Source organism: Hippopotamus amphibius, chromosome 3 (assembly GCF_030028045.1).
Source record: "Hippopotamus amphibius kiboko isolate mHipAmp2 chromosome 3, mHipAmp2.hap2, whole genome shotgun sequence".
NCBI lineage: Eukaryota > Metazoa > Chordata > Mammalia > Artiodactyla > Hippopotamidae > Hippopotamus > Hippopotamus amphibius.
The window spans coordinates 164,118,325-164,130,947 of record NC_080188.1 but is presented as its reverse complement, the minus strand read 5'-3'; the positions used below and the strand labels follow the sequence as shown (position 1 = coordinate 164,130,947).

At 38.2% G+C, this 12,623-nt stretch overlaps 1 protein-coding gene across 3 annotated transcripts in view; it reads left to right on the top strand.

Moving 5' to 3' along the window:
- The window catches only part of PLA2G4A (phospholipase A2 group IVA), a 143,889-nt gene that overhangs the window by 2,601 nt on the left and 128,665 nt on the right, over positions 1-12,623 (top strand). The gene's annotated exons all lie outside the window — the stretch shown is intronic.

The following is a 12,623-nucleotide window of genomic DNA, read 5'->3' as shown; positions in this document are numbered from 1 at the left end:
ATACGCTCACATGCAGATTTTATAAAGTTGTGATCACACTTGTTAAAAGATAAACTGAGGCATATTAAAAATTTTGAGTTCATTTGAGCAAAAGTTGATTGGCATGGGGCAGTGCCCAACCAGAAGTGGTTAGGAGCGCTTCACTGACACGATAAGGGGGAGAGAATTTTATAGAGAAAAAGCAGAAACAAAGTAAGGAATTTATTGATTGGCTGTAGCTTAAAGCTTAGTTGGCTGTTTGTGAATGACTGTCCTTAGGTTTCAATTTGGTAACTTTGAGGCATTTACCAGCTTAAATTTTGCTTTGCTGATGTAGGCTGCAGTGGCATTAGAGTTACCTTAGTCTGATGGCCTCCTTGTTTAATTTAACACATTGTTGATGCTGTTTCATAACATGCTTCCACTCAATCGCGAACTTTTCTCTTAAAACATACTTTTATAGTCGTGCATTATTTTATATTCATTTATATCTTAATTATTAGCAAGTCCGTACTGTGTGTCAGGCACTATGCAAGTGATGGCAATCTAGCCATGAGCAAGAGAGTATGGTTCTAAGACGTAATTTTTAGTCTATGGAAATGTTGTATTGGCTGATTATAAATTGCTGGATATTTAAGTAGATTAAAGGTTTTTACTGTGATAAATAGTCTTTCATTTAGGACCTCAATATAAATGTTTATATACATCTTTGTTTATTTCCTTTGGATAGATTCTTAAAATGTACTTTTCAAGTTCTAACAAAAGTTCCACTAATCACAGGCTGTGAGACCATAAGCCAAATGCTTTATCAAAATTTTCTTTTCTCAATAGTAAAAGAATAATAATAATAATAAAATATTTGGAGGATTTAAAAAATATATAGCAAAATATTGTAGAGTGCTAGTTATTATTTTTACCATTAAAAATTATTTTAATTAATTAATTAATTAATTAGGCTGTGTTGGGTCTTCATTGCTGTGTGTGGGTTTTCTCTAGTTGTGGTGAGTGGGGGCTACTCTTCATTGTGGTGTGCAGGCTTCTCAGTGCAATAGCTTCCCTTGTGGAGCATGGGCTCTAGGTGCACGTGTTGCAGAAAACTGATCCCATGAGAGACCAAGCACCACACTCAGAGGGTTGGAGAACTCAGGTTTATTGAGCTGGCAGACCCAGACGAGCTAACGCTGCAAAATTCTGGGCCCCGTTTCAGGGGAATCTTTTCCTTATATAGGTTAAGGCATATAACTATAATTGGCACAGACTGATTGGTTGGTTTAAACAAGGCTCTAGTTGAGTTTGGCACAAGCTGATTGGTTACACAATTGCTAGAGGTTACGGACAGTTACAGAGCGCGGGAGTTGCTATGGGTTACATGCAAGGTGGGGGATTTCCAAACAGAAACTTGCAGGAGCAGGAGCAGGACATTCCATACTTATCAGGACATCTTAAGGTTACAGTTGATTGCTAGGTCATCTTGTTCTTATCACGGCACAGCAAGCAGATTTTACAGAAACAGAGCTAGCATAAAGTTATAAATTTAAAAATTCCCTCATCATTCCCCCCTCTTGACACCCTTGGAAATTTCATAAGGCATCAACTTCTTGGTCATCCAGGCCCAGGGGCTGGTAACCTCTCAGGGCTAGGAGGTGTGCAGTGGGCCCCCTATCCAAGGTGGCTTCAGCTAGGCTGGAAATTATCCTCATGAATAAAGGCAAGAGGCAAGGTAAGAGGAGGCAGGTCCCAAGGAGGAGTAGAACTATTTTCGCAAGAGTTTTGAATCCTCCTAAGTCAGAGAACCACCCCCTAAATAGCTCTCTGGGATTCCATCCCTTCCAAGTCTGGATTGGGACATGAGCTATTTTAGTCATCTTGTTGTTGTTGTTTTTTATAACCTTGTCCTTATCATTTATCTGTAGACAACAGTTACTGAGATTGAACTTCCCATAGATGCCCCCCTCTGCAGCCAGCAAGTAATCTAGGGCCAGGCGATTCTGATAAATAGCATTACACATCTTGGTTTGTTGTTTTGCCAATAAATTAAGAGCCTTGGCGGTTTCATTAGTAATGATTTCAGCTACCGCCTGAAGCTGGATAATTCTGTTAAGCATGTAAATTGGGGTTCGGTAGCCCCAGGACCCATCTTCTGCCCAAGTGGCTGGCCCATATTATTGGATTGTGTTTAGGAGGCCACTCCTCATCTTTCCAGTTTCCAATCTGTAGAAACCTGCGTTTCATGGTGAGGTCTTTATAAACTGGGACCCCTAATGATTTACCTTGGGCTAACAGAAGTAGAAAAAGCAGGATTTTTTTTTGTAGGGGGTTTTTTGCTAGTCACGAGGAGCAGATGTTACCATGTAGGGATTTAGTGTTTTTCTAGATATGAGGCGATGCAAGGATTGGGCTCATAAAATCAGCTCCTGAAGACGTCTAACTATCTGAAAACCTGTTCCGCCCATCCTCCAAAGCACAGAGTGCCTCATTCCTGGTCTCCACCCTGAATTCCCTTCAGGGGATGTGGAAGGTCAGTAGCTGCAACAGCACAAAGTGATTTGGTCCTTGTACAGGCAGATGGCAAGTTCCAATTTATAGTTGACAGGGCCCCCTCATGGTCTTAAATTCGACCATGCTTTGGGAGGCATTTCATGACCATTTTGTCCCACCGTGCTAGGTAGGCTCATTCCTAGGTCTGATGAAGATCTCGCTGATAGGCCACTCAATGTGCCAGTACTTGGCTAGGTCTTTGTAACAAAAGCCAAAGCTCTCTGGACCACCTGTATTCCTAATTTGTTGTGGTCCAGGAAAAATTCCCTCTTGTTGCATCTTCCCATATCCAGAGTTACACTATTACAATCATTGATCACATACAGAACTATATATTTAATCAACTGCATCAGGTAGCCTAGTCATCGTTATTTTTGTTGGCGGTTCAGTCACACATTTGGTAATATGAGAAGCAATAATCTTGAAAAGCAGGCAAAATACAAATAATATAGCTAGTAGCGTCAATAGAGTTAGAAGTAAGTACTTAAGCCATGAGCTTCCCACGCTAAACCAGTTTTTGAAGTGGTCAAGACTTCAGAGTGGATCACAGAAATCTGAGCAGGTATTATTAATTGGCCAGGCGAGGGGATTCCCCCTAACAGGACTATAATTTTTTTTCTTTTTTGGAGCAAATTTCCTAAGGGCCATCCAATTAGAGCCTTGGAGGGGAGAAACCCACCAAGGCAACCCAAAAGTACTAGTCAGAGGTAACTGGCTGCAAACCCAACAATTGGATTGATTTTCAAAATTAGCATAGGATTGTGCCCATGATAGAAAAACATTTGATTTACATGTAAAGGTCCAAGAAGTCAAGAAAATATTATAAATGCTCATATGAGTCAGGTCCAGCATCTTGGGCTAGCTGTCTACTTCTGATGTCAGCTTCTTCTCATACTGGTGGGAGTGTAGTTTCTCCTTTGATATGTGTCCTTCTGTCTAGGTTGCAGATTGTCCTTTAAATAACATCCTTTTAGTATCCATAATCCCCTGGTTGCAGGTTGTGGGGCATCTGGTTTTCATCCAAAGATAGATTACTGAGATAAGCTTCAGAAACAAACTTAGAGTGTCCTTTTTAAAATTTAGTTGGATTTTACATTATTATAGCACAACAGCAAGAAGCTATCCAGGGAGTGAATCTTAGTAAATACAGACCTCCATCAGCAAAACTGGCACTTAATATTTATTGAAACATAATCTTTTTCTCTCTAAAATTACCCTCATTTTTACCTAATATAACCATATTAAAGCTAATTTGTTTGCAAAATAAGTCTGGTCTCAAAAGAAACTTGGCCTGATAATTTATGTAACTATAATTGATCATATAGGCTTTTGGCTTTGTTGAAACTTTTATAAGGAGCCTCAGATTGGACTTTTAAAAGACCTTTCAGGGCTAGGAAAGCCATGCCAAGGACTTGGGCTTATCACAGATTTTTGCCTAACAAATGTAGGTGAATTCCTCCCTTTTCAAGGTTCCCAAGATACCTTAAGTTTTCTATACCTGTTAGTGAGGTAGCCTTTCTAATTTATCTGATAAAGCTGTTGGGAACCTAGAGTTTCCAATTTCTGGAGGGAACAGATAGAAAAGATAAATGTTTCAATCCTGCTTACAAATGTACAATTTACCAAATTATTGTAAATCATAATTAGTTTGAAGGGAAGTTTTTCCTTACACCTGGGAAACAGAGATATAAACTAGTAATTTTAGATAGAAACCATAAAATTTATAACCATATTCACCAGTTTACTCGGTCCTATATAACATTCTTTTTGTTAACAGCTTATGAAGCCATCAGGTTTTTTTAGGATTTTTCAATTTTTTTTTTATCCCGTTCAGCATTACGGTCTGAAAGTCAGAAACTTGTATTTGTCCAAAAGTCCTTTCTATAAATCTTCTTGAAGAGGAAGCATTTTGCAAAGGCATCAGAACAAAACCAGAATTGTCTTAAGACATAAGGCTTAAGAAGGCGTGTTTAAAATCTGATTGCAAGGTCAATCAATTTGGTTATTGTTGTGTCATACAACATTTTAATATAATAACTAGAATTATGACTGATAACATTTTACCAGGACATATCAGAATTTTAGGAACTCCATATAATTTCTAGAATATGTATATTAATAACAATTACCATGCACTAAAATCTAAGATTTATTATTCATTTGACAATACTTCCCATGTAACTTAATGTACCAAATGAACCTAGTTTATCTCTCTTTGGGATGTTTCAGGGGCCCTTTGAAGCATCCCAAAGTTAGCTAGAGGTCAAAAGGACTTCATCAAAATTTGTTTTAGGAAGTTTTGTTAAAAAAATACCAAAAAGGGTTTAGAACACTTAGTCAGATAAGCTCACAGGTCCCCAATATTTCAAAGGCAAATACAGATCACTTAAAAGGTAAGGAAACTTAAAATCTGTTATCAAAAGGCAGTTTAACATTTTAAGAAAACCTGTCTTCTTAACAGAGAGAAAAACCAAATTTAAGTTTTGCACCAGTTACTTTTAAAATTGATTTACTCAACTAAGTTTATCTAAATTTAGTCAATCCTGATCATGTACAAAACTCTATTCTCAGGATCTACTTTCCATAAACCTTCTTATCATTTTCCTTATCATTACTTTATTTCCCATTCAGAAACAGAAGTCAAACCTACTTTTTCCTTAATAAAATGTAATTCCATCCTTCAGGCCTTCTTTACTGTAATTCCATCCTACTTTCCTTAAGCAACGATGAACTGTCCTTTATGATAGCATTCTATAGATTGGTGAACCTAAACACCAGTGATATTTTCTAAAAACATTTGCTTTCTTTACAGAACGTGGCACCAGGCATATTTGTCGATAGTCGTCAATATCTTTTTGTCTCTCTGTAAAAGGAAGCCAGTGTTCAGTAATTTATGTTTCAGTATCCTATTTTATTTGGGAATGATCCAGCTAGTCAATAAGCTTTCATCACTTAATTTAGGGCAACTCCAGAATTTCAAGTTAGTAGGATCTGGAGAGACTATTTAAGTAGATATTCCTAAAGCATAATTCTTCTTGACAGTTTATCTAAAAGCTCTTATCTCATTTACATTTTCTTTCCTCAAAAGTTTCTTCACATCAGGTTACTTTCCTTGCTGACAAATTTTATTTATTTATTTATTTATTTATTTTTTGGGGGGGATGCTGACAAATTTGTAACAGATATAACAAGACTTTATTTAGCTTATATTACATCTAGGCACAATAAAAATTTATATAAAAATTTTACTTAATGTTGATGACTCTAAAACATGTCTATATTAATCAAACCAATAAGCTTAAGCCATCTTCAATACCAGATATCAGTTTAGTACTGAATTTTCCAGGTGTCATGAACCTGACATTCATTCTGGCCAGATTATTTTCTATTTCTGAGTATTGGTAAGTGCTTAATAATTTAAGCCAATTAGAGCTCTTTTATGAATTTTTTTGGCAATACCATACACCTACAATGAACATATAGATACATATGAACACACAAACAAACACAGAGGCCTCATCATTCTAAAATTTCAGTACTGAGTCAGGTACAACATAAAAGCCATCAGTTGCAAGGGGTTGGATTTAAGTTGGCTTCTAGCAAATGGAACAAATTGAGGTCACCTATCTAGAGGTCACCTATCTAGATGGATAAACCCTTTTACTATTTGCAGAAAAGACACTTAGGATTTCTATTTATCTGACAAATCAAGTTTTTAATTATTATTTTTTTAATCTGCATTTAAAAAGATAACAGAGATAAGTGTTCCTTAGATGACTAGATGAGACATTTACCTCTCAAAGTACAAGCAAGTTCCTCCTAAGATGACTTTGTCTCCCCTTTGTTGACAAGTGTAATTTATTTCTTTGACCAGGAAGGAGAGAGGTGCACACGGAAAGGGCCTTGTCTTAGGGCCTTATAACCTAGGTAGCGTGATGTTGCCACTACTGGAAAGCCCAGTATTCCCAGACAGCACGATTACATGCCTCCTTGAAGATGGCCCTGATCGTTAAGTGTCTCAGGGAGATGGGGCTGAAAGAAGGTGGTCCCTTGTAATGGGGTCCAGGGACGAATAACTTCAGGTGGGGCTCTGGAAGGGGTCTGGGGTGATTGACCCTCTCGAGGGCACTGAGCAGGCAGAGGAGAAGTATGCGTACTCCTCACCTAAGTGAAGAGCCTGAAATCCTTGGGAAATCAGGGGATTATGAAGGAAAGGTGACAGAGGAAGGCAGCCTCATAATGAGAATCCAAAAGTATACAAGAACACATCAGAGTGTGCCGCTCCACATGGACCAGCCCAGGGGACCTAGAGAGAGAGAGAGGTGCAGATCTGTCTGGCAAAAGGGGCAAGTCTTTTGGGGAAAACCTAATTTCTCAATAAGTCAGCTCAAAGAGTCAGCTGACAGAAGGGGAGAGTGAGCCTTAAAATTTTAAGAAAACTTTGGCAGAGGGCCCTAGGGCAAAAGGGCCTTTTGGACATATACGATTGCTAAATCAAATCAGTAACCAATTCTGCCCTGTGTCGATGACACAAACAAGGATGAGTGTCCCCTCCGAAGAGGAGGCCACTCAGGTGCCCACCTGGCCATGTCCACATGGGGAGCTTAGGTGCCTCTTAGCTTTGGCAGGTGTTATAGAGTCCCACTTGAATCTGACTTGTAGAGAGGGACTGGGTCCCCCAGAGACAGATACTGCCCTCAGCCATATGAGGTCACCACGGAACTGCAGGTTAGGGCCCACTCAGACTCCATAGCCACGAAGGCTGTGGAGCCACACAATCACCCTGGAACGAGGACGAACCAGGGTGGGCGCTCACTCACACACACATTCACACCAGAGTTTATCACAGTGCCTCCTCCCTCTGGGAAGGTCCCTAACTGGTGGGTGCCTCCCCCCTCTGGGAAGGTCCCTAACTGGTGGTCTTTTTACTGAAGACCATAGGAGGTGATCAAGCTCCTCTTCCGTCCAGAGACAGGACCTGACTGGACTCAGTGCCTTGGGGTCTCACCTGATCCTGTGGCCATTCCCGATGAGTTGGTCCATCCCTCCAATGAGTCCAGTCAGGGCCCAGCCATCCAAAGAGTCAGAGCACTGGTCCGAAAAAGAACCTGGAAAACCGTCAGGTGGCACACCTCCCCATTCATCTCGGAGCTCCTTCGCTCCGATTCAGCCGAGCCACCATCCCGGTGGCTCAAGGGGCCAGCATGGTTGGAATCTCACTGGGGCCTGTAAAAATGTTGCAGAAAACCGATTCCATGAGAGACCAAGCACCACACTCAGAGGGTTGGAGAACTCAGGTTTATTGAGCCAGCAGACCCAGATGAGCTAACACTCCAAAATTCTGGGCCCCATTTCAGGGGAATATTTTCCTTATATAGGTTAAGGCATATAGCTATAATTGGCACAGACTGATTGGTTGGTTTAAACAAGGCACAAGCTGACTGGTTACACAATTGCTAGAGTTTATGGGCAGTTACAGAGCACGGGAGTTGCTATGGGTTACATGCAAGGTGGGGGATTTCCAAACAGAAACTTGCAGGAGCAGGAGCAGGAGCAGGACATTCCATACTTATCAGGACATCTTAAGGTTACAGTTGATTGCTAGATCATTTGTTCTTATCGCGGCACAGCAAGCAGATTTTACAGAAACAGAGCTAGCGTAAAGTTATAAACTTAAAAATTCCATCATCACACGAGCTTCAGTAGTTGTGGTGCACGGGCTTAGTTGCTTGGAGACACGTGGGATCTTCCTGGACCAGGGATCGAACCTGTGTTCCCTGTATTAGCAGGTGGATTCCTAACCACTGTGCCACCAGGGAAGTCCCTATTTTTACCATTTTGCTCTTAAGAAAGATTGGATCCATTTATAAGTAGTATAAGAGAGCAGAATTTCCCTAAGCCAACATAGTGTCATCACTCAGAATAAACAACAACAAATCCAAAAACTCAAACAATTGTTATATGAAAATGGTATCTTGTTTAAATTTGCATTTTTTTTCAGAAATAAGGTTGAACAGTTTTCATGATGGCGACTTATATGTCTATGTTTATGAACTGCTTTTCAATGTGATTTTTAAATCTTTTTTTCAGTTTTAGTTTCTAATATGGTAAATATCAATGGATATAACTCACATAATCAAAGGCCCTCAATAATTTTGAAGAGTGTTAGAGGGTCTTAACATTAAAGGCTAAATTTTGAAATGGAAATAGAAATTCTGTAAACATTGCTTTTTTTCAAGTTTAGGGGATTGTTCTTATTGTTTCCTGATATCTTGTTTTTAACACTGGGTGAGATACATAGTAAAATGAAAGCAAGTCATTTTTAGTCTCACAGATTGTCATCTTCTACAAAATCAGGGAACTTGAAGAGGTTTCCGAGAAGAGGGCCAAAACCCTTGTAGAATCTCCCATAGCTTCAGGAACATCCATATTTGCTTAATGCAGAGAAGGTGGAGATAGGACTAAGGGTTACAACACAATTCTTTTGAAAGATTTTGTGAGAAAAATGGTGTCCATGTTTGTCAAGAACCAACTTAGAGAAAATGAATTTAAGCTTTAGGCCATTCATCTTCTACTCCTTGGTGACTAGGGCAGTGACCATTGGGAGAACAAAAAGGTTGGTTCTCGAATTCTTTCCAAAGAAGACAGTAAATAGAACAGATATTGTTCCTGTCTGCTGATACCACCACCTGCCTGAGAAAGAGATGTATCAAAATTTTGTTACTCTTGCCGCTATGTGATCCTCAGTTTTTTGGATTCTCTGTGATTCTTAGTCCACCCTTAGAACAATTCTTTGAAAATACAGTTTCTCTCTCCTCTATACAATATAAAATAGGCTTAAATATTGATAATTCAGTGCTCGCCATAAGCTGATTTATGATGCTTCAGCACCAGTCTGAATTCAGATAGCTTTAGAGAAACTCAGCAATTACCTGTAAGTGATCACTGTCACTGTTTAATAACCACTGAGTCAAAGGTGAAGGGCTGCGAGACCAAGTTGTATTTTCCTTCCATTTTCTTCTTAGAGGGGAGGGAATGCACTTGTAAATCATCTGCTCCCTTTTCCTTCATCTTCCTCTTCATTTGTTTGACTTCTGGAGTCTGTAGGGAAATTTAGATATTTTAGGTCACAGTATGTTTTGAATTAGAAAACAAATATCCATAATATATGTGATTTCAGTATTCCATAGTATGAAAAACTCATGTGTTTGTAACACTCCACTTAGTTTTTCATCTTATTATTTAATTTACAATCTGCTTTTTGATTACCTAGTTTGAAAAAAATATTAAAGGGACAATAATAACTTTCGTTTGCAGAGCATTTTGTGGTTTATAAAGGGATTGCTCAAGAACTTTATTCCCACAATAACCATGTGAGTTAGCAGAGCAGTTATTCACATTTTACAGATGTGAAAAGAGAGATGTTGGAAAGTTAAATAGCTTATTTAATATCCAAGTCTTACGATTCCCATTTTGATGCATTTTGTATGCTTCAATTGACTAATTGATTGGTTTATATTCCCAGTTTTGATGCGTTTTCTTTAAGACGGTCAACCTCTTCCTATTTGTGTTAACATCAGAAAAATTACAGGGGAAGAACCAGAAAGTACCCATCCCAACACATGTTTCCATATTAACTCAATTGTTCTATTCTTATAACTGGTTTACTGAATGACATAATAGAGGAAGTTGCACAAACATTTCAGAATGATTGAAGTATATGATTTAGAATTTCTTATTTTGTAATTAGCATGTTACAGAGTTATTTGCCACTTTCATTTGGTAATAGAGTATTCTTTTAGAATATTCTGACTATAACTTGCAGAGCCTATGGTTCTTTTTGGCTCTTATTAATCCTGCTGGTTGGTATAAAGCATTTGTATCAAAATGGTTATTTTAACCTTGACTTTATCATTTGTAGAAAAAAATCATTATTAGTCTACCTTTCCGAACAAGAACAACCCAGTATCGTATGGTAAACCAGATATTCCTTTTCAGGAGTAAAGATCAACTTTAGTTATAATGTTGTCTTATTATACATATGTATAACTTCATAATAAGCAAACATACTAGGTCATATTTGATTGCTAGATGCAACTGTGCCACTGGAAATATTAGGTCAGCAAATGGCTTCTGAATTTCAGTTAGTAAATTGACACACTTCCTATTTGCCCCATACTCTTATGTCCACAGCTTTAACAAGACAAACAATTTGGGCGGAGCACCTCGGCAATAAACTGGAATGTTAGACCCCTTATGTATTCTTTCAGGATTCTTGGATCTGTAATTGTGGAAGAGACAATGTCTGCCTGGAATAGTCTAGGGGCAGATAAATGGTGTCTTTAAGTTTTCTTCATGCACTTTTTTTTTTTTTTTGTGGCCATGCTGTGTGGCATGCAGGATCTTAATTCCCCAACCAGAGATTGAATCAGTGCCCCCTGCAGTGGAAGTGCAGAGTCTTAACCACTAGACTGCCAAGGAAGTCCCCAGCCTCTCATTTTTTATTTCTTGAAACAAAAGGGTAATCCACTTTGTGAACTTTTTACATGTAGTTGATGCAATATTATGAAAGTAATAAGAAAAGTAATTTAGAGCAATTAAGTAAGAATTTATAGAAAAGTATTCTGGGGAAAAGTATCTAAAGATGCATGCGGTTATGGGGACATGCTTTGTAGACTCCTGCATCTATCGTTAAGATTTCTTAATATCCATTCATCCCTTTTTATTATCTACCACAAACCTCAAACAGGTATTAACTTCCTTTCCATTCAACTGTCATGAAGAAGAGGCAGATGAGTTTAAAACTGGTTAAGGTCATGAACTTTGATCTCAAAGAGATAACACTGGGGCATTTCTGTAATTCATGGAATAGTCATCAAGATCACTACTTCCAGTGTACAATGGGAATTAATGTTCAAATGTAACTTGAAAGTATCATTATATCATTGATTAGTAGAAGATGCTATTAACACATTTTAGGAAGATTTCTCACAGCAAAAATTCTAATTTAAAGAGGTTTCTTAGTTAATTAAAAATTTAGTTGCAAAATATTAAGATGGTTACTTATCATCTGCTGCTTGGTACTTATTTTTTGAGGTAGTGACACAGGAATTTATATTTAAAATATGTAAAAGCCCACAGTGTTTATATGAGATTTTTTTTCTTATCCTTATCATTGACAATCCCTCTGTTGTTAATGAAAAGCAATAAAAGAATCAGTTTTGTGAAACTCAGTGTTTGCAGAAAATTTTACTATCTGCTTAAATTTTGTGTTAAATTGACAAATGGCTTGGTTGATTAATACCTTATGAGCTATAGCCATAATGAAAAGAACATAGTTGTATAAATTATAGTTTTCTGTGAAGAAAAGAATTTCTAGATACTATTTCGTGAATGTATGTAGCATGCCTAGGAAAAGAGTAGGAAAAATGTAGCTTTTTAAATACTTAGAAAAAGAAGAGGTTAGAAGAAACAATTTAGATCATCTGTACTCTCTTTTCCACTTAAAAATTTTACCTGTTGGGTCAAGAAGGAAAAAAGGCAGATGGTAATATCATCCAGGAAGTTTTGATCACTGCTATGTGCATTTATTCCTTCACCACTTCAGTATGTTCTAATTAATACTAACTACATGTTAGGCACTGTGCTACATGTAGGGCACACCTGGGTGAATAAAGAGTTAATTCCCTCTTGAAAGCGAGAGACGATAATTAAGCAAATAATAAACAGATAATAAAAGAAGCCAATGGATTTTTTTTTATAAATTTATTTATTTATTTATTTATTTATTTATTGGCTGTTTTGGGTCTTTGTTACTGCCCACGGGCTTTCTCTAGTTGCGGTGAGCAGGGGCTACTCTTCATTGCGGTGCGTGGGCTTCTCAGTGTGGTGAAGCCAATGGATTTTAATAGTACAGGCTAACCGGGGAGGCAAAGGATGGAATGTTTTCCCTGGGAGGTAAAATTGAAGTTGAGACGTGAGGGATGAGAAGCGAGGGGTGGGAAGTGACTGGAGTGAGGGTGGTGTGGCTCAGATGGGGGCTCCAGGCAGAGAATAGTGTTCGTAAATGAGCCTGCAAAGGAACAACCAAGAAATCAGATGGAAAA